Source organism: Schistocerca cancellata, chromosome 7, assembly GCF_023864275.1.
Source record: "Schistocerca cancellata isolate TAMUIC-IGC-003103 chromosome 7, iqSchCanc2.1, whole genome shotgun sequence".
Classification (NCBI taxonomy): domain Eukaryota; kingdom Metazoa; phylum Arthropoda; class Insecta; order Orthoptera; family Acrididae; genus Schistocerca; species Schistocerca cancellata.
Genome location: NC_064632.1, coordinates 347,625,053 through 347,648,492, shown reverse-complemented (window position 1 = coordinate 347,648,492; position 23,440 = coordinate 347,625,053). Strand labels below are relative to the sequence as shown.

The following is a 23,440-nucleotide window of genomic DNA, read 5'->3' as shown; positions in this document are numbered from 1 at the left end:
CTAATTGCTAATTTTCGAATATATCCTCAAGACCATGTTACAAAGAAACTTGCCTAACACTCAACTTTACCCCACAAACCTTTGGTAATTACACAACAGGTCGACACGTTCTCTCAAGTAAACAAATTTTACCCACAATTACAGGTTGCAGAGCTGGCGGCCAACACTCATCACCAACGGTCACGACCACAATTCACCAGTCACTTTATACCTCCAAACTAATGATAATGACACTGTCTTGTCACACTCCCCTGACTATATCTAAATTAAAGTCGCATGTGGGAAGCGGGGAAAGGAAAGAGCCGGCCGCGGTGGTCTAGCGGTTCTAGGCGCTCAGTCCGGAGCCGCGCGACTGCTACGGTCGCAGGTTCGAATCCTGCCTCGGGCATGGATGTGTGTGATGTCCTTAGGTTAGTTAGGTTTAAGTAGTTCTAAGTTCTAGGGGCTGATGATCATAGATGTTAAGTCCCATAGTGCTCAGAGCCATTTGAACAATTTTTTGAAAGGAAAGAAAAAGGAAAAGATTACTGACGTCAGCTGCTTTGGGGCATTACAAATAATGTACCACCATCATTATATATGTTACAGTCAAAACTCATTTTAGTTAGAACGCGTTCTTACTAGTTAAAACTAGTTTTCACTGAGCCACTTCGACAAAACGCGTTTTGCATAGTTAAAACTAGTTTTCACTGACTTTCGCTTTGGACCAGCTGTAAATTCTAGTTGTAACTAAGGCTATCAGTATCAACTAGTTAGAACTACTAAGAACGCGTTCTAACTAAACTAAACAGAACTAGTTTTCACTAAATTTATATAGGGGCAAATATTAAAATTAAGAGCAATTACGTATTGATTGAATTTTTGTATTGTGCAATGCAATATTTATTGAGAATATTGATCATACATCTAAGTTATTAATATTAACCACAGCAGTACAAAATTAACCATACACTGAAGAAACATTTTAAGGAACATTACAGAGCCATATTAACAGTATCAGTGACGAAAGTGGAAACAAAATAATCAAGTATATTAATTACTCATCCATCTGACAAAAGTTGCTACGGTCTTAATAAAAGAGAAATGTTCCACAAAATTTAACAATTAAATTTTGATCATTTGTTATTGCAAGGCAAACTGACATGACATTTTCATTCACAAAGGTTTCCCTTTTTCCTAAAAAAGCACCTTTTTGAAATAAATGCCTTCTTACACACAGCAAACAAATCCTTGTCCTGATCCTAAGGCTGCCATCTTGGCAGCAGTTCTTAATGATACCTTTGTCTCTGGCACGTCTTCCAGCAGCAAGAATTTCTCTTTGGGCACGTCGAATTCGGATCAGGAAGAAGACTCTTAATTACCTTGTTTGAAAGGCGATTGGGTAATTAATACATATTATATACACTCCTGGGAATTGAAATAAGAACACCGTGAATTCATTGTCCCAGGAAGGGGAAACTTTATTGACACATTCCTGGGGTCAGATACATCACATGATCACACTGACAGAACCACAGGCACATAGACACAGGCAACAGAGCATGCACAATGTCGGCACTAGTACAGTGTATATCCACCTTTCGCAGCAATGCAGGCTGCTATTCTCCCATGGAGACGATCGTAGAGATGCTGGATGTAGTCCTGTGGAATGGCTTGCCATGCCATTTCCACCTGGCGCCTCAGTTGGACCAGCGTTCGTGCAGGACGTGCAGATCGCATGAGACGACGCTTCATCCAGTCCCAAACATGCTCAATGGGGGGCAGATCCGGAGATCTTGCTGGCCAGGGTAGTTGACTTACACCTTCTAGAGCACGTTGGGTGGCACGGGATACATGCGGACGTGCATTGTCCTGTTGGAACAGCAAGTTCCCTTGCCGGTCTAGGAATGGTAGAACGATGGGTTCGATGACGGTTTGGATGTACCGTGCACTATTCAGTGTCCCCTCGACGATCACCAGTGGTGTACGGCCAGTGTAGGACATCGCTCCCCACACCATGATGCCGGGTGTTGGCCCTGTGTGCCTCGGTCGTATGCAGTCCTGATTGTGGCGCTCACCTGCACGGCGCCAAACACGCATACGACCATCACTGGCACCAAGGCAGAAGCGACTCTCATCGCTGAAGACGACACGTCTCCATTCGTCCCTCCATTCACGCCTGTCGCGACACCACTGGAGGCGGGCTGCACGATGTTGGGGCGTGAGCGGAAGACGGCCTAAAGGTGTGCGGGACCGTAGCCCAGCTTCATGGAGACGGTTGCGAATGGTCCTCGCCGATACCCCAGGAGCAACAGTGTCCCTAATTTGCTGGGAAGTGGCGGTGCGGTCCCCTACGGCACTGCGTAGGATCCTACGGTCTTGGCGTGCATCCGTGCGTCGCTGCGGTCCGGTCCCAGGTCGACGGGCACGTGCACCTTCCGCCGACCACTGGCGACAACATCGATGTACTGTGGAGACCTCACGCCCCACGTGTTGAGCAATTCGGCGGTACGTCCACCCGGCCTCCCGCATGCCCACTATACGCACTCGCTCAAAGTGCGTCAACTGCACATACGGTTCACGTCCACGCTGTCGCGGCATGCTACCAGTGTTAAAGACTGCGATGGAGCTCCGTATGCCACGGCAAACTGGCTGACACTGACGGCGGCGGTGCACAAATGCTGCGCAGCTAGCGCCATTCGACGGCCAACACCGCGGTTCCTGGTGTGTCCGCTGTGCCGTGCGTGTGATCATTGCTTGTACAGCCCTCTCGCATCATGGTGTGGGGAGCGATCTCCTACACAGGCCGTACACCACTGGTGATCGTCGAGGGGACACTGAATAGTGCACGGTACATCCAAACCGTCATCGAACCCATCGTTCTACCATTCCTAGACCGGCAAGGGAACTTGCTGTTCCAACAGGACAATGCACGTCCGCATGTATCCCGTGCCACCCAACGTGCTCTAGTAGGTGTAAGTCAACTACCCTGGTCAGCAAGATCTCCGGATCTGTCCCCCATTGAGCATGTTTGGGACTGGATGGAGCGTCGTCTCACGCGGTCTGCACGTCCAGCACGAACGCTGGTCCAACTGAGGCGCCAGGTGGAAATGGCATGGCAAGCCGTTCCACAGGACTACATCCAGCATCTCTACGATCGTCTCCATGGGAGAATAGCAGCCTGCATTGCTGCGAAAGGTGGATATACACTGTACTAGTGCCGACATTGTGCATGCTCTGTTGCCTGTGTCTATGTGCCTGTGGTTCTGTCAGTGTGATCATGTGATGTATCTGACCCCAGGAATGTGTCAATAAAGTTTCCCCTTCCTGGGACAATGAATTCACGGTGTTCTTATTTCAATTTCCAGGAGTGTATTTCAGTTTAGGTACTGAAAAAAATCATTCATAAATTCTCATCATAATAGAGTGGAAGAGTCATTTGTAGAATGGGAAGGTGCACATGGAAACATAACATCATTTTAAAGGTTCCTGCAAAAAGCGCGTTTCGTAAATTTGGGGAGAGTTTACTTCATTATTGCGTGGGTTTTTATACATCGAACAGTATGCTTTGCATCTTTGGAGCAGATAATACGGCATCGTATTAGATTTCACGGGAGGATAGGAAAAACAGGGTGAACTACACTCCAGTGTTACATACCACGACTGTACAAATTTAAGAACGGGAAATAGCGCTTAGCTAGGCATCCATTTTATCTCTCTCTCCCTTCCGGCAACTGCTGACGCCAATTTATGCATGTGAGACACTATGGCTTGGTATCGAAAGTGACTTAAAATGCAGTAATTGAAAATTTTCGCGAAACGTGTACAGCTGATGTAATGCATGCAGCACAGAGATAGATGGAGGTAAAAACGCGTTTATTCGATTTCTTGATTATACATGTCTGTTTTCTGTTACTTTTGAATTTAGAGTTAGAATCAAGTTTCAGATCTACGTGGGCTATTCAGAAACTAGGGAACGTTTTGGCATTAAGAAAAACTAAGTACAAGAAATACATCTGAAGGAGTGACTGACACATTACTTTTCCACATGTTCACCAAACACATAGAGGCACATATCATAGCGGTGGACAAGCTTTGAAAGACCTTCATCGTAAAACTCTGCCACCTGATACTTCAGCCAGTGAGTCATGCCTACCTGGAGTTCAGCGTCGTCATCAAAGCGCTGCGTTGCAAGCCAGTTCTTCATCTTGGGATACAAATGGAAGTGGCTTGGTGCAAGATCGGAGCTGTAGGGGGGATGAGGGAAAATTTCCCATGGGTACTGTCGTGCATAAACAAAATTTTTGACGTCAGCTTTCATCAACGTTTGTTTTGAATTGCTCTTCTAAGGCTGTGCAAAATTTGGCAGTAACAGGCACAATTCATGGTTGCTCCACGTTCGAGAAAATCAATAAGAAGCACACCTTACCTATCCCAAAACACTGTCACCATTAACTTCCTTGCTGACAAGGTTTGCAAACATTTTCTTGGTTTTTGGGTGGATCTTGTGTGCCCCCACTCCATGGACTGTAATTTTGTCTCGCAAATGACGTATTTCATCCAAGCTTCGTCACCAGTTACGATTCGATCCAGTAATGAATCACCATGTTTGTGGTAGGCCTCCAGAAATGTCAACGTCGCCCCCATTCGCTTTTCTTTATCGTGCTCTTTAAGCATTTTGGGCACCCATCGTGCACAAAATTTGTGGTAGCATAGCTTCTGAGTGACAATTTCAAACAACAAAGTCCATGTACCTTGTGGAAAAGAAAGCGAAAGCTCTGTCATTGTGAAGCGACGGTTTTCATGCATCGTTTCATCAACTTCAGTGACAATTGTCACTCACAAGACTCGGCCGTCCACTCTTTATCATGAACGTTGGTTCGGCCATTTTTAAATGGAATGCACCACTTCAGGACAGAACATTCACTCATTACGTTGTTTCCGTGCACGTCGCACAGTTCAAGACAAATTTCTATAGGTTTTATGATTTTTGCCAACAAAAACCGTATCACAGACCGAACCTCACTACTAGCGGGATTTTCGTTTGCAGCACACATTTCAAATTCAAATACCGAAAAAAACCATATGCGAAGAAACGTTCTTGTGGTCACGGATGGCTGCCGACTGAGCTGCCGAGCACGCACATACCAAAATACCAGGTGATCAAAACGTCAGTATAAATTTTAAAACTTAATAAACTACGGAATAATGTAGATAGAGAGGTAAAAATTGACACACGTGCTTTGAATCACATGGGGTTTTATTAGAAAAAAAAACGAAGTATTGGTAGACGCGTGAAAGATCTCTTGCGCACGTCATTTGGTGATGATTGTGTCCTCAGCCAACACTTTCGTCATGCTTGCCTTCTAGGTCCCCAGACCTCAGTCCGTGCGATTATTGGCTTTTGGGTTACCTGAAGTCGCAAGTGTATCGTGATCGACCGACGTCTCTAGGGATGCTGAAAGACAACATCCGACGCCAATGCCGCACCATAACTCCGGACATGCTTTACAGTGCTGTTCACAACATTATTCCTCGACTAAAGCTATTCTTGAGGAATGATGGTGGACATATAGAGCATTTCCTGTAAATAACATCATCTTTGCTTTGACTTACTTTGTTAAGCTAATTATTACTATTCTGATCAGATGAAGCGCCATCTGTCGGAAATTTTTTGAACGTTTGTATTTTTTTTTGTTCTAATAAAACCCCATGTCATTCTAAGCATGTGTGTCAATTTCTACCTCTCTATCTATATTATTCCGTGATTTACTCAGTTTTCAAATTTATACTGACTTTTTGATCACCCAGTATACGCGATCGGTGCGCGCCTAGTGGCGTCAGAAGGAAACGTTCCCTACTTTCTCAATAGCCCTCGTAGTTGCCTTGATTATGTGTGCCCCAAGGAATGCGTATTTTCAAGATAACATTCCTTGTAAATGTGGAAAATTGAAAGATGACGCTTCTATCAACAAGATAGGACTTGCTAATTAATGTTGTCTGTCACATATTTTGCTGGTAGCACTTGCTGACGCAACATGGTGATGTCTTGTAATATTTAAAGACCCACTGTAAAGAGCTTGTCATCGTTGCTGCATCGTTAGATACTTCACAGTCATCGTAGCCATCATAGTCACTTCCTTTTCTTTTGCACATAAAGTGTAGGTATGTCAGTCAATACATACTACTTTATACAATAAATTTATATTTGGCTCCCAAATTACTCGTTGGAATACAAGAAATGTTGAGGCATCCGTGTGAGGACCGGATCACAATACACTCTGAAAAGATATTAATATTGGAAAAGGGATAGCTCATCTTATAATGAGCATGGGGGATGTCAACAACAAATTGGAGAAGCAGTGCTGTATTGTATAAAGGATTTATAAATACATCCGTCATGAAGATTCTCAACTATCAGTGACACCTAAACTGACTTTCTCAAGAGCGGCAGGGTGAACATGAAAGCTGCTACAAGATTGGACATCACAGATACAGTTGATTTCCAAGCTAATAATGCTAACTGACATATCTTTTATATGTGTCTACTAGAAAAATTGTCTATATAAGAATGTTCGGTCCTATAAATAAAATATCACACAGTGGAATTATAAGATATATAAATAATTGCTTTCTAAAAGAAGACTGTTGCAGTTTCATGGTTCTAATGGCTCTGAGCACTTTGTCACACAACTTATGAGGTCATCAGTCCCCTAGAACTTAGAAGTACTTAAACATAACTAACCTAAGGACATCACACCTATCCATGCCCGTGGTAGGATTCGAGGCTGCGACCGTAGCGATCGCGCGATTCCAGACTGTAGCGCCTAGAACCGCTCGGCCACACCGTCCAGCTACAGTTTCAAGTTTAAATTTCAAGAATGTTTAATTACCGCATACAAAGACATTATTTTGGGTTCAGATGTACACACTTAATTAATAATAAATATGAAATTAATACATTTGCTTAAATGGAACACTTCAGGATCCTGTACACTTTGTTGCTTTAAATGTGTTTGTGTGTGAATGTATGTATCACATTAAACTGTTTCTGTTCCATATAACAAACTATTTGATTGTTACTTTAAGGCTACATTACTCATATTGTAAACAGATTTTCCACAAAATGCAATGCAATGTCTTTTCGATGTTGTTAGACAGAGACAGCTGGCAAAGCTTGGTGAGTATCTAAGAATGTGTCAAACATTTACTCGAACTGTAACAACCTGCTGTTTACAATACATGATACTGTAGAAAATGTTGAACGTAATGATTAATCTCAAATTTTCCCATTGTGCGTGACAGCATAATATGACCAAGGATCTGTGTTACAAGTCAAAGTTAAATCTGATTTATTGTACGAAATGAAATCAGTCATTATAACAAAGTTTATGTCTATAGTAAGTTTGTTATCGGTGATGTTGTGTGCTCACATGTAAAATAAAATTTCGTAATGAGATAGTATCGTATTCACAGTGTTGGAACTTTTGCAGAGAGCGCGCGCTAGCGCGCGCGCGCGCGCCTGTTTGTGTTTGTGGGTGTGTGGATGTGTGTGTGTGTGTGTGTGTGTGTGTGTGTGTGTGAGTTCAATGAAAAGGAAATATAGCTTTCACTTTTTTTTGGAGTCATCAGATGCGGCCCAACACGAATTCCACACCTGTGGCAACCTTTTCATCACAGAGTAGCGATTGCAACCTACAGTTTTTGCCGCTTGCAGTAACCAGTAGTGCAATCGAAGTTATTCCCTGATGTCTTAACAGACGTTCTGTCATCCTGTTCCTTCATCTTGTCAGTGTTTTCCATATGTTAATTGCCTCGCCGATTCTGCGGAGAACCTCCTCATTTCTTACCTTATCAGTCCACCTAGTTTTCAACATTCTTCTGTTCCACCACGTCTGAAATGCTTAGATTCTCTTCAGTTGCGTTTTTCCCTCAGTCCATTTTTCCCTACCATGCTATTCTGTTCTCCAAACGTGCAATCCCAGATATTAATTTCTGAAATTAAGGCCTGTGATTGATACTGATAGACTTCTTCGTCAATCATAGGTATTTTGCTGCATAGGTAGCAGAATTTCCCAACTTCGTGTGCTTTGTAGTCCCTAATTCTAACGTTCAGCTTCTCCCTGTTCTCAATTCTGCAACTTTCATTATCTTCGTTTTTCTGCGATCTTCTCTCAACCCTTATACTGTACTCGTATGACTGTTCACTCCTTTCGGCAGATCCTGTAATTCTGCTTCACTTTCACTAGGATAGCATCGTCATGGCCGGCCGTGGTGGCCGTGCGGTTCTAAGCGCTACAGTCTGGAACCGCAGGACCGCTACGGTCGCAGGTTCGAATCCTGCCTCGGGCATGGATGTGTGTGATGTCCTTAGGTTAGTTAGGTTTAAGTAGTTCTAAGTTCTAGGGGACTGATGACCTTAGAAGTTAAGTCCCATAGTGCTCAGAGCCATTTGAACCATAACATCGTCATCAGCATATGTTACCACTGATATCGCTTCAGCCTCAATTTTAATCCCACTCTGGAACCTTTGTTTTATTTCCATTACATAGCCTTAGATGTATAGCTTGAACAGTTGCGGTGAAATACTAGATCCCTGCTTTACTCCTTTTCGAATCCTAGCACTTAGTTCTTGGTCTTCCAATTGTACCGCTCCCTCTTGGTTCATGTAGACATCGTGTATTTCCTATCTTTCTCTATAGCTTATCCTTGTTTTCCACAGAATTTTGAATGTCTTGCACCGCTTTACATTGTCGAGCCCTTTTTTAAAGTCGCAATTATGATATTATTTTTCTTTGGTCTTGCTCAGATTATCAACCGAAATGTCTGAACTGCCTCGCTGGTGCCTTTATCTTTCCTAAAGCCAAACCGATTGTCATCTAAGACATCCTCAGTTTTCTCTTCTATTCTTCTATGTACTATTCTTACCTGCAACTTGGATTCAAGAGTTTTTAATTTGACTGTGCAATAATTTTCGCACTTGGCGGGTCTAGCTATCTCCGGAATTACTTGGATGAAGTTTCTTCCGAGAGTATCATAGTATATCGAGAGTCTCATACTTTCTACACACCAACGTGACTTGTCATTTAGTTGACACTTTCCCCAATGATTTTAGAAATTGCGATGGAATGTTATCTATTACTTCTACCTTATTTCATCTTAGGTAGTCCTAAGGTCTTTTAATATTTGACTTTAATGGTGGATGCCCTAACCCTTCCCTGCCGAGTCCGTTTTCTTGCTCGACCACATCACCACACAAGCCGTCCCCTTGCAGAGGTCTTCAGTGTATTCTTACCACCTGTCCGCTCTCTCCTCTGCATTTAACGGTAGAATTTCCATTACCGTGTTAAAGTTACCGCTCTTGGTTTTAATTTCACTCAAAGTTGTTTTGACTTTCTTACATGCTGAGTCCGTCCTTCCGACAATCATTTCTTTTTCGATTTCTTCACTTTTTTCATGTAGCCATTGCGTCTTAGCTGTTCTGCACTTCCTATTTATTTCATTCTCAAGTGGCCAGTATTTCTCAATTCCTGAATTTCGCTGAACGTTATCGTACTTCCTTCTTTCGTCGACCAGCTGAAGCATTTGTTCTGTTGCCCATGGTTTCTCACAGTTAATTTCCACATACCCACGATTCTCTTTCCAACATCTGTGGCTGGCTTTCTTAGAGATCTCCATTGTTCTACAACCGTACTGCCTGCTGAGCTATTGTGTATCACAGTATCTACAGCCTTAGAGAACTTCAAGCGTATCTCTTCATTCGTTAGTAATTCCTATCTCATTTCTTTGCCCATTATCCTTCCTGACTGTTCTCTTAAACATCAGTCTACTTTTCATCATTACTAAATTTAAATCTGAGTCTATATCTGCTCCTTGGTTCAGTATCTTACTTCAGAATCTCTGCGTGTCCAAGATGTAAAGTAACTGAACTCTCCCTTCCTCTTCCAAGGATATCTCCTCCTCTTGTGATTCTTGAATACTGTAGTCGCTATTACTAACAGATATTTATTGCAGAACTGAATTAGTCTTTCTCCTTTCTCGTTCCTACTACCAAGAATGTATTCTTTCATAACATTTTCTTCTACTGCTTACCCTACGTCCGCTTTACGTACAGAACTATCCGGTCAATGTACACAAATGCTGTCTTTGTCTCTTCTCCCTCTGTTCACGAAGTCGGGTGTAAGCCTAAACGATTGTTGTTGCTGTTGTTTTGCTGTCTATTCTGACGAGAAAACGCTATCACTTAACTGTTCACAGTAACTCACTTTCTGCCCTTCCTTCTTATTCATAACCAATCCTAGTCCAGTTATACCATTTTCTGCTTCTGTTGGTATTACTTTATACGCGTCTGACCAGAAGCCAATGTCTTTTTTCCATTTCACTTCATTGATCCCCACTGCATCGAGATTAAGTACCTGAATTTCCCTTTCCAGATTTTCTAGCTTCCCTATACCTTTAAAACTTCTGACATTCCATGCCCGAGTCATAGAACATTACCTTTTTGTTGGTTATACAGTCTTTTTCTGATATTCACCTACCCCTTGACAATCTTCTGCAAATTCAGATAGGGGACTACAGCGGAATCTTTGCGAATGGAGAGACCATGATGACACTTTTCTTCATTTACAGGCCACATATCCCGAGGACACACAATACGTGTCTTAAATGCAGTGATTTCCACTGCCTTGTGCATCCTGTAGCCACTGCTTATTGCTGATTCTTCCGTATGTTAGGGGCGGTTTACCACCCTAGGGGCTATAGAGTGCCTGAAATTTGGTCCGTTCCGCCGCCATTTTCGACGAGACCGTTGTCGGAAGTCATTGACGACTACTGCAGATAATTTTTCTTGAAACTTTTAACAGTGGTGATGTTTGAACCCAGGTCTGAGGACGTTTCGATTGCTAGTCAAAGATGCTATCTCCTGACAACGAATACAAGTGTATCTCTGGACCATGGGTGGAAAGCTTGCATAGGACACATCAGAAAACTCTGTAAGAGAGAGATAGATGACATGTGTAAGGAGTATAGTATCTGACAGATGATAGCTGAAAGCGGAGAGAAATACAGATGTAAGCGTGTGCATGTATATGTGTGTGTGTGTGTGTGTGTGTGTGTGTGTGTGTGTGTGTGTGCGTGAGAGAGAGAGAGAGAGAGAGAGAGAGAGGAAAATGGCGCACTTTACACAGTTCAGAGAAACACATCTCTGAAAATAAATCCAAGTCAGGTGAAGGCTACATTTTCTTCTGTCATGAATATATCGTGTATATTTGAACACGACATCATTTTGCACAACTGAGATGCAAAATTCAAATGAAGCTTACTTAGTAACACAGCTAAGTGTGACTGGCTGCCTCATTTTTATACTGTGCAGAAATTGGTTGGAGATGTCGATGGGGTTGGCATCAGTGGGAGGCAAGAAGGGAGAGGGAGGGGTTATAAAGCAAAACTGAATCAGTTTTGATATCTTATAGTGTTCAATATCGCACTATCGCCATCTTGAATTTTTGAATTTACTGCCATTAATTTCACAGCATTGGCATCTTGGATTATTTTGGCGACTGAAGTGCCGACGGGTGTTGGAAAGTTGAACTATGGATCAGGTCACCAGAAGATATGCTACTTATCACGCTTTTTAAAAACGTGTAAGCAAAATATTCTGGGACTGACAGCACATATATTTAAGTTTCTAGAACTTTTAGAATATTCTGGAAAAGTTATCTGTTAGTCGAGTTCTCATAATAATTATTCCCTAAGTCGTTAATGCAATGAAATTAAATGCAATAAACTAATTAGTTAATAATGGTGAGATCTGTTTGGACGGGGAGAGATAATATACGGACTACACTTGTGAAGGGGGCCCGTTAGCAGCTACAAGCACAGGAACTTCGTCGCAAACCTCATACTAATTTTGACATCTAACAGCTAATGTCAGTGGCTTCTGTACACACGTCTAGAGATTTGATAACGTTGAACCATTCGATATTTCAGCGTTATGTCAAATCAGAAAGCAGTTGCGTAAACAATCAGCGAAACTGATTAGCGTCAACTTTAAAGGCTTGCACGAGACTGGTGTAGGGACAACGCTTTTTGCAGGCATCCTGCTTCGGCTGAAAATCGAGAGTGTGCATCGGCAGTTCATCAATATGAATTCTTAAACTGCAGGCTGAAAGTAATTTACGGTTGTGATACAGTATGACTGTACGAAAAATATGTTTAACTACATTGATAGCAAGGTGTGAACTTAAACTAAGGGGTTGCATTGGAATCGCCTTTTTAAATTCGACTAAGTAATAGACTTCGGGGAGGGAACAAATATCAGAGTAATGGTCTCGCTGACAACGGAGTCTCAAATAAAAAATTTACTGTACTTGTTTCCAAAGAACAACGGATAAAAAAGGGTAGAAACAGTTTTTAAAAATTTATTTGTTTGTTAATTATGGGGCAGAGAACTAAGAGAGTTTTTTTATGAATGCAGAAGAGCAATGGCGTGACTCTGAATTTTTCGGAGACCTCCATGAAACTAGAGTCGTAATGTGACAATAACAGTTACGTGAGCAACGATTGTGAGCCGACTTGGTTAAAAAATAATTAAATCACGAAGAGAATTCAAGCACTCTCACGCAGTGGAACTTTTAAATGGCTGTGCGCGACAAGGCACGAAGACGTGACTCAGTTGCAGCTGCGGCGGAATCTTCGATACAGATTGTACTCCGGAGCAAACGACGGTGGTAAGAATGTTACGCTTTTTAATATTTTGTATTGTATTTGCATTATTTGTAATTAAGAATGCCGGTTCAGGTGTCATAAATATGTTTTGTGAATATCGACGCAGAACATATGTTTCCTTTCTAATAGTGACTGCATTTTGCTGCAGTCAGCCCAGTCTGTAGGGTGGAATCATGAAGAAAATCTGCTTAGTCTAAAATTTCAAGAATCTTCATCTCAGCATAACTATTACGAAACACTCTGATTTAAATCTCTTGCTGTGATCACGTCTTGGTATCACTGTATAATTTTCACCATTCTTTCTACTTCCATGCTATTCCATGTATTCGATCTTTAAGGCGAGGTTCTCATTCGAAATGGTGAATAATTCGATTTTCACTATCACATTTTTTGAAATTAAAATGTGTCTGGAATGTTGGGATCAAAAATCTTTTCAATTCGTGCGTTGCAAAAGTTTCCACAGCCCGTTGTTCGAAGCAGTGTCACGGCAGCCGTGAGACGCTCCCATCCGGAGACGCGCTGTTGTCTTGCGGTGACGCACGTTCACATCATGATTTATAGTGCAGTGTGTGTGGAAACATATTCGCCGAAAAAAAACTGATGAACAATTTGTGCAGGCTGCAGAACGCAGCATATCCAGCTCAGTCAGGTCGGCTTTCCTGATTAAGAAGGACAAGGCAATTGCTCTCCAGAAATAGTTCGAGTTAGACGTATGGCTAATATACGGTCCTGCAATTTCAGACTAAACGTAAGTAACGAAAACAGTATTTTTGGTCAAATTTTGGTAGTAATTAGTTAAAACATAATTTCTGGTCCACCATATTGGAATACACATTTTGAATTTTCAAAATTTAACTTTCGATTTGTCATCAGCAGCAGCAAAATATATAATAACATTTCTTTTTTACGCAAATTGGCTAATAATTCACATAAAAGTTTTCCATAAACCTTAAACAGGTGCAGCTGCGTGCAGTATAAAGTAAAAATGATTTAACGTATTAAGTTCTACCTTTGACCCCCAAAAATTAAAAATTTCTCTTGGGAACCTATACCTATAATATATGAAATCTGTTTGTATTAACTATTTTTGTGAAGGCATAAGGAGTGAAGGAATCTCAAAAATCGAACTTAAATTTCGAGTAACCACTATATGGTTAAATTAAGGTTATTTCATTGTGGTTGAGTATAAGCTCACAGAAATGTAATATAGCAGCGATTCATGTTATCCAATTTGTATTTCAGGTAATTCCTGAGGGGCTGCCCTGCACGAAGTCTGCATACTTCAAACTCGCGGGCTGTTGATCAAAAGATAATAATAGACGCCATTTTGTTTTTGTATTGAAAATCTAAAATAAAGCTCATAGTATGATTAATTATAATCCCAAAAAGATGCTTTGTATGTCTTTTCAGAGTGTCAAAAAAAAAAAAAAATGCGTATCTTGTGCTAATTTGAATGACAACCTGGCCTTATGAATGTGTCTTTCTCAAAATTGATTTTCACGTTATTGCTTGTCTAAAATTTATACACTCACTACTCCTGCTATCGTCAGTTGTGTTGCTGCCAAAATCTTAAAACCGATCTAAACCTTTGTCTCGCTACTCCTGCTAATCTAATTCCCTGGTCATAGTCTGACTGAATCTCAAAACCGATCTACAGCTTTGTCCCTCCACTCCTAATACTCTAATTCCCTCAGCATGGTCTGATTAAATCCGACAATACTCCATCACAAAATTGTTCTATAACCCCTTTTTTGGGCATGATCCGTTCCAATGAACTCGTATTCTAAGTTTCATTCCGTATCAGATAGAATTGCATTGTCATTGGCATACCTCAAAGACTTTACCTTCTTATCAATCAACAGTTAATTAACTTTCACTATGTAACGTAGGCCCTTTACTACTTGCTCGATGTACAAATTCAATATCGTGGGCTATAGGCTACAGGCAACCTTACCTCATTCCCTTCTGAGCCACTGTTACTCTTCCTTTTCCTTCGACTCCTCTTATTGCACTCTGTTTCCTGTACAAGTAGTAGATCATGCTTTGTTTTCTGTATTTTGTCACTGCTAGCTGCACAGCATCAACAAGTGTATTCCTGTAGAATTTTTTCAAAATTTCGTCTAATTTAACAGACGGAATAAATGCAAGTTAGTCTCTCTTCAACCAGTTTTCTAATATGGGTCGTAAAGTGAGTACTTCTTCGTGTGTTCCTCCATTTCCTCAGCACCCTATAAGACCTTCTAAGACGCATATTGCAGCAATGAGATACTTAAACAGATGGTTCTGTAACATTCATACCATTCAAAGAGCTACCATTGTAATTAAAATTATTACTTTTTCCCGACGTATCAGTGTATTACGTCTATATAAATATATTTTGTATAAGAAGTGGATTAATTTTGATTAGTGATGGTCTCCCAAGAATCTTAACAATTTTGAGGAAAGATTTTCTGATGGACGTGCCTTGTTTCGACATAAGTGTGTCAGAGCCCTATTATATTTTCCTTTTGTTTCCAATTACTTCCGATACTATTTCTGTTATATTAGCTTCAGGTTGGTTTCCTTCGTGTTGCCCTTCTAAATATTTCTACCATTTTTCAGCATTCGCTTGTATCAACAACAACAAAATGTTCATATTGCATCAGCATTATTGGGAACTCTATAATATTAGTCAAATGTATTTCCTTGGAAGCTTGATAAGAGTCATAAAGGAAATAATACAGTTACGTGCATATTTTTTGTGTGATAATGACGCAACACAGAGCCGCATGTGTGTTACTATGTATGCTTTAGGAAGGCATTTTCTGTAATAGGAGAGTTTCTACAACAAACCATGGAGGGTGTAAAATAATACCAAGTTTTATTTCTATCTGTATATCAGAAATATTTACTTCCTGTTATTTCCTTGACTCTAAATTTATACTTCATTAATCACTGTGCGAGGACAGTCCCTCCTGTCCATTTGCGGGTGGTATACAGCTTGGAAGATTCTTAGTACCTCACTGCACACCTTCGTACATCCATATTTGTTTTAATTATTTACTCAATCTCTTCTGTTAATCCAAAATATTAACGGCTCGAAAATGGCAAAATTTGCTCATGACTGTAGGAAATCTATGGCGACACTTCTCCACTTAAAGCCTGCTGCTCCTAAGACACGAACCTCAGTGTTTCTTAAATAGTAGTTCACCTTGGCTGATTGAAAGTAACGAAACTCTTTCTACTGTACTATTGCACTCGTTACCTACCTATGCCTCACCTAAATTTCTTTTAAATATACGAAAGACGCTGCTTGTTCTCATTAATCACGTACATATTCTTAACTTAGGAAGTACACGACATTGCATATCTATATTCGCATGCAATAAATTCCAGAAATTACAAAAGTAAAAAAAAGAATAAAGAACATAATTGAAGTAAAATAAAAATTCCCATTTACCAACCCAAATCTTTAACTATTGGCAGTCTGGCAATACATGTAAATCCAAAAAACATTGGCCCCGAAAACCAACACTCCATTTTCCTGGATTAGGAAGTGTGGCTTTCACATTATTATATTACTTGGCACAGCGCTACCGCTTCGTACGTGTTACCTACTCTCTCTCTCGTTTCCCCGTTGTATCTGCTGAAGATCCCATTTGCGTAATGCTCTCGTCCCCTTATGTCTGTCCCAGGATACTCACACAGTATCTTGGCAATAGTCACTCTTTGCTGGACTATCGATTTGCTTGTGTTGTTTGTTAATATGTGTTATCTGAAGTTACTTACTTCCCACGCACGCTGTCACACCACTGTTCAATATGCGACTTCATTTGACCCTACTACAAGGTGTTGCATTACTTATTGCACAAAATATCTCCAGTAGTCTGTATCAGGTACAAAAGATACCAGCTCGAAAGGCTGTCATATTGAATTCCTAACAGTGAAGTGGCACCTGAATTGACGTTATCTCATGATAGTTCTGCCCTAAGGCATATTAAAGTATTATTTACCAGTTATTCAAACTCATGTTTATTCCTACAAATTCTCTTCTTTCCACTGTAATACGTTAATACTGCAAGAGGGTCGAGCAGAGACACCCCCGTGTAAGGTCAGGATGGCTTCGACGCTAGTGAAACGTTACTTAAATTCATTTATTCACCGTGTTTAAAGTTCGTTGCTATCCCACACCACCCTCGGCTGATGCTTCGTTCATCTGTGTGTTCGCTCTTCTAGCTGACGTCTGTTCGGTCAGGTCAGCACACCCAGCACACCAAGGAGATGGTGTTAGCGACCGGCACCGTAGCGGGTTGGCAGGCAGCAGCAGTGCCCTGAGCCGAAGGCTGGCCTCGCACTGGCTGTTGGTGTCCTCTGTCCTACTCAGTAACAATGTTCAATCAAGTAACTAAATTAGACGGGTAACACCGTCCTGCAAACGATTTAAGTCAGAAGGAATGAATCAACATACAGCCAAGTTTACTTATACGTCCATCGGTGCCACCGCCCTTGTACTAAACATAAAACTGAATACGAATTTTGCCACTCCTGTGGCAAACATGACTTGTCTCAAGACCCTTCTCTCAATATACACTCCTGGAAATTGAAATAAGAACACCGTGAATTCATTGTCCCAGGAAGGGGAAACTTTATTGACACATTCCTGGGGTCAGATACATCACATGATCACACTGACAGAACCACAGGCACATAGACACAGGCAACAGAGCATGCACAATGTCGGCACTAGTACAGTGTATATCCACCTTTCGCAGCAATGCAGGCTGTTATTCTCCCATGGAGACGATCGTAGAGATGCTGGATGTAGTCCTGTGGAACGGCTTGCCATGCCATTTCCACCTGGCGCCTCAGTTGGACCAGCGTTCGTGCTGGACGTGCAGACCGCGTGAGACGACGCTTCATCAAGTCCCAAACATGCTCAATGGGGGACAGATCTGGAGATCTTGCTGGCCAGGGTAGTTGACTTACACCTTCTAGAGCACGTTGGGTGGCACGGGATGCATGCGGACGTGCATTGTCCTGTTGGAACAGCAAGTTCCATTGCCGGTCTAGGAATGGTAGAACGATGGGTTCGATGACGGTTTGGATGTACCGTGCACTATTCAGCGTCCCCTCGACGATCACCAGTGGTGTACGGCCAGTGTAGGAGATCGCTCCCCCCACCATGATGCCGGGTGTTGGCCCTGTGTGCCTCGGTCGTATGCAGTCCTGATTGTGGCGCTCACCTGCACGGCGCCAAACACACATACGACCATCATTGGCGCCAAGGCAGAAGCGACTCTCATCGCTGAAGACGACACGTCTCCATTCGTCCCTCCATTCACGCCTGTCGCGACACCACTGGAGGCGGGCTGCACGATGTTGGGGCGTGAGCGGAAGACGGCCTAACGGTGTGCGGGACCGTAGCCCAGCTTCATGGAGACGGTTGCGAGTGGTCCTCGCCGATACCCCAGGAGCAACAGTGTCCCTAATTTGCTGGGAAGTGGCGGTGCGGTCCCCTACGGCACTGCGTAGGATCCTACGGTCTTGGTGTGCATCCGTGCGTCGCTGCGGTCCGGTCCCAGGTCGACGGGCACGTGCACCTTCCGCCGACCACTGGCGACAACATCGATGTACTGTGGAGACCTCACGCCCCACGTGTTGAGCAATTCGGCGGTACGTCCACCCGGCCTCCCGCATGCCCACTATACGCCCTCGCTCAAAGTCCGTCAACTGCACATACGGTTCACGTCCACGCTGTCGCGGCATGCTACCAGCGTCAAAGACTGCGATGGAGCTCCGTATGCCACGGCAAACTGGCTGACACTGACGGCGGCGGTGCACAAATGCTGCGCAGCTAGCGCCATTCGACGGCCAACACCGCGGTTCCTGGTGTGTCCGCTGTGCCGTGCGTGTGATCATTGCTTGTACAGCCCTCTCGCAGTGTCCGGAGCAAGTATGGTGGGTCTGACACACCGGTGTCAATGTGTTCTTTTTTCCATTTCCAGGAGTGTCTTTCTGGGTCAGAGGGTTTTGCTGGCTGGCTTACCTATTATCTCCAACTGTTAAATCTAGAAATGATCCAATAGCCGACTGCCAAATCCTCAACTATCTCCAGGCCTCTTTCCTTTGCACTGAAATTATTACTTACATTAATGCTCACCTGGGAACTACGTTTCCCATAATTATGCTTCTGAATTTACTTTTTTTTTTCTTTTCCTTTACCAAATTAAATTCTCATCGTGCTTATTACTCGTTATATTAAGACTCACGCGATTTTTCCCACCACGAGCTGTTACACGGCTACGTGTGTTTGTTTGAAACAATCTCCTGTCGAGGGTGACAGGTTGAACGAATGTCTCGCCGGTGCCGCATCGGTCTTTTAACGACAGACAGCGTGAGACTGCACCAGTTTGACGCCCCGATGACTTTTTCCCACCCTCTCGGAGCCATGGTCGTTTGCTGCTGACGTAGGCATAATCACATCTGCTATCTAGTTAGCTTACAATCTGCTTTCCCAGAAAATTTAGCAGCACAAAATACGCGTGAGATATGCTTTGTTATTTAATTAGGGTGTTTCATGCAAACAGAACACAATGTACTTTGTATCACTGTTAATGGAGAGGAGTCTTCGGGTGGAAAAGTAACTGTGGACTCACCCCGAGAAATGGTCAGTACTGTTCACAATTTTTTGTAATTGACCTAATAGATAACATCGCAATGTCCATTAGGGTGTTTGCGGATGATGCTGTTGTGTATTATGAAATAACAGTGCAATTAAATTGTAGCTAAACGACGGAAGACATGCCAAGCGTCGACACTTGGAGCTGCGAATGGCTTTTCAACCTAAACAAAAGTGAATACTATGTGCTACGCATAAATAGGTGGATAGACCCATTATGTATGATCACATCGACGCCGAACTGTCTCTGGAAGCAGTCATATTCATTAAATATCTGGAGCAGCCGATTGATGTGTAGTGGAGCAACCACAAAGAAATAGACATAAGAAAGACAGATGGCACGCTGTCAATTATTGGAATAATAATGAGGTAGTGTATTCCAATGAGAAAGCAGGATGCCTTTGAGTAGTAATTCAATATTGTTCGTTAGTCGAGAACTTTTACTAGAGAGGAGTGACAGATGAAACATAGAAGGTCCAAAGAACAAGAGTGCGTTTCGTCTCTGGAGATGAACACCTAGCTGCAGCGAGAGACGCTACAAGAAAGGAATTGTGCATAAGAATTTGATTTACTCTTGAAATTTCGAGTGTGTACGTTTCTAGAAGTGTCAAGCAATATGCTGCTTTATTCCATGAGAACTTCAAGTGTACAGTTCGCGCCGGGAACTGGAGAGGAGGGAGGAATGACATCATAATGGGGCTGCGGGGTATATATGTAGATTCAGTTAAAGGTCAGACATGGTAACAGGAACCTGCCTATGAAAATTTTGGGTCCTACTTTCGGATTGTTAATTACAATTGCCTCCAAATCTTGAAGAGTATATATATAAACCACATTTTTTTACTGGAATGACACTGTTATAAATAATGTCAGCTGTTTCATATTGTAGGATGTGGAAAAATGATAACTTCTAGCACATTTAAGTACTTTATCTCATTTTCTTTCCCAGAGAGTAGAACGAAAATAAAGTTCTCGAGTTTCCAGCTGTTTACTTGGGAAGTATACTCCAACGATGAAGGAGGTGGCTAACGAGATCCTTATTCGACTAGTACCACGATTCAGAACTGTTCGTCAGGCGCAGACTCTTACCAATTAGGTACAAAAGACGAAATACTGAAGATGCAAAGAAGAGCAGCTCTTTGCAGCTAAATATATAGTCGATTCAGTATAAAGAGATCCCTGACAGCTAACAGGACTGTTGGCTATTTAACTGCAGGCGAAAACAATAGTCATCTGTATGGATGTGACAAACCTGAGGATTGCCATAGAGATGTTTTCATAATCGCGTTCAGTGCTTGGTTGAAGAAGGTGAGCGAAGCTGCGGCGCGTAGCTCACTGCAGCTGTCATGCCTCTACTTTGGCCCACGCTTAGTCGCCCAAATTAAGCGCGAAACAATCACAGAAATGCTTACCCAACTTCAGTGTCAGGCGCGAAAGAAAGACATTGTGCATCATGCTGAGGTTTACTCTTACAATTTCGAGTGCGTACGTTTCTAGAAGAGTCAACCGATATACTGTTCCTCTCATGTATAATTTGTGAAAAGGCAATGAAAGCAAAAACGGAAAGATTCGAGTACGCACAGAGGTTGGCCAGCAAGCGTTCTTCGAGGGCTCTAGTTACGCCAGCAAAAGAAATGGGTGGAGGGAGGGTCGATAACTTCTTTGGGTGACTTGCGGTGTGTAGAAGAAGATTTAGGTGTAGGTTCTCCTCAAGTTCGCATTTGGTAGTAAGAGGCAGGTTATGAATGTTGTGATTCCCACTTTCAGAATGTCCTTTGTAATTGTCTCTATAGCTTGAAAAATCGGTATGGAAATCATTTCCTTTTACTGCAACGCACGTTGCTGTAAATAACGTCAGCTGATTCGCATTGGAGGACGCAGAAATAATGAAATTATATATATATATATATATATATATATATATATATATATATATATATATATATATATATACTACGATCTCACATCTTTACAATACTATTTGGAAGTTGTCTGATAATTGGAAACTTTTATTTTTACCTGCTGTATTTTGCTTTTAGTATATTCCGAGACCTACCTTTGAAATACTTCGCGCATTTCTATTATATTCAGCTTCGAAGGATCGAAATAAGTTCTTTAGCAACTTTGTTGGCAGCGCACTGAGACTATTTCAGTTCAGTGGGGGGACGAGCTGCCTATGAGCCTATGGGATGTGTTCGTGATTTGGAAGCTACGAGATCTCCTTGCTTGAACAGGATTTCGTCATTCTGTTCTCTTCTCTTCCTACATCCTGCTGACATCGGTCCGGCAACATTCTACGTTTTGCGTTTGCTTTGGGAGGAAGATTGGCTTTGGTGTCGACCTGACCATGTTTGGTGGTTCTGCAATAGTGAAAGCACTGAGTAAGATCATTTCAGTTACTTGTCGTAATGAGTTTGAGGCAAACTGGTTAGGTTACTTCAGAAATGCCTGCTACATTTCTACATAATTTGCTGGCGATTACTTCTCGTTCGTTCTTGCCGCCAGTACTTCCTGACATAATAGAAATTTAGAGGTTGCTTGATTTTGATCAATGGAAGTTGATTATAGCGAAGAAATTTACCTTTTCAATACGTCGTGCTATGAATTTAAAGTCATCATCCTCTTCTGAACTATAAAAGAGTTGCCGTCTTTATTGTAATTCTCTAACGAGAACGTAATGTAGCGACTGCTCACTATGAAATTCATACATGGGTGTATTGCTTTCGCTACCGGTGTGGGCTTGTAAGTAAACCACGTCCTTCCGGTAACAATTTATCTGTGTATTATTTCTCTCTATACAAAGGCATTTTTTTCCTGCTTGTACATGATACGGTGCCATTCTGACACACAGTCATATTTCTGCAATTGTTTGGCTCTGATCACGGCCCACGAATTTTATGATGCATCGGTGGCGTCTCACTGCATTAAACTTACAGCAATGAATTAGAACTAATGTAATTAGAACCAGCTTTCTCTCCTAACAAAAATTATTTTTCAAATGCGAGAAGATAAGTTGACGACAGCAGTTTCTGCGATCGCTGCGGAGTGATCTGGTACCTTACGAATATATTAGATGCAAATTTATTCATAAATCATATCTTTATTTTAAATTGTTCAACATTTCTTTCATACCGGAAATCAGTGACTATGTGCTTAATGGGACATGATCATGAAGACTGCTGCACGCTGTAAGCAGAATGTAACTACTTCTTTCATTACTGGTCGGCTTCTTGATGCATCTATTACTTACTGCTCAACTTCGAATGATCGATGTTGTTACGTCGGTGCCACTTGTTACTTTATATACAAGAAAAATTACACATATATTTTACATATTTTTATATTTAATTTATCAGCATAAATTTTTCTTTTGTTAGTGCATGATTCTTTCTCTCAGGGATATTGTCTTTTCTTGTCACTTTTACTTATGTGCATAAGTAAATATGAGACGGGTTCTTGAAGGGCTGCTGTTATTCATGTACCAACTTTAGATTTTGAACGTGGTGACTAAAATATAGTTGCCGTTAACTGAATTGAATGTAATTTTGTTAGTTTCTATTTATTGACTGCAAAGCAAGGTTCGAGAGAATTTCGATTGTTGCCGTGGAGCGGCCAAGATAAAACTTACTGAACTCATGGAATCTGTATAATTTAAAAAAATGAACTTTAAATTGATTATCTGTTGCAATTTAAAAAAGTTCTTACAACAAAATCTCTCGCATTTACAGTTACTGTTAACACTGAAAAATAAATTAATACTTCGGCGCGTAATGGCCGACCAGAGGCTGCATCGGAATATGAGCTTCCCGCAGGGAAAATTACTGAAAACATGATTATTAAAAATAATTAGCCAGTGCGAACATTTGAGGTGACAACTATTACAAGGAAATTCAATTTGTGATAACAATAACAAGTTTATTTTAGTATAATACAGAATAACTTATATAAAATATATGTAGCCGCTCAATGGCTGCCTTCCGTATCGCGAAACAAAACAGTGTGTGACCCATAAAATACGTCCTTCCTCCTCGGCCGTACATTCGCGTCTCTTTCGATCCTTTTTTATTTTCATAGACA

The 23,440-nt window shown here is 41.8% G+C and overlaps 1 protein-coding gene across 1 annotated transcript in view; it reads left to right on the top strand.

Moving 5' to 3' along the window:
- LOC126092769 (odorant receptor Or2-like) overlaps window positions 1-23,440 on the top strand; it is a 135,270-nt gene that overhangs the window by 32,321 nt on the left and 79,509 nt on the right. The window lies entirely within an intron of this gene.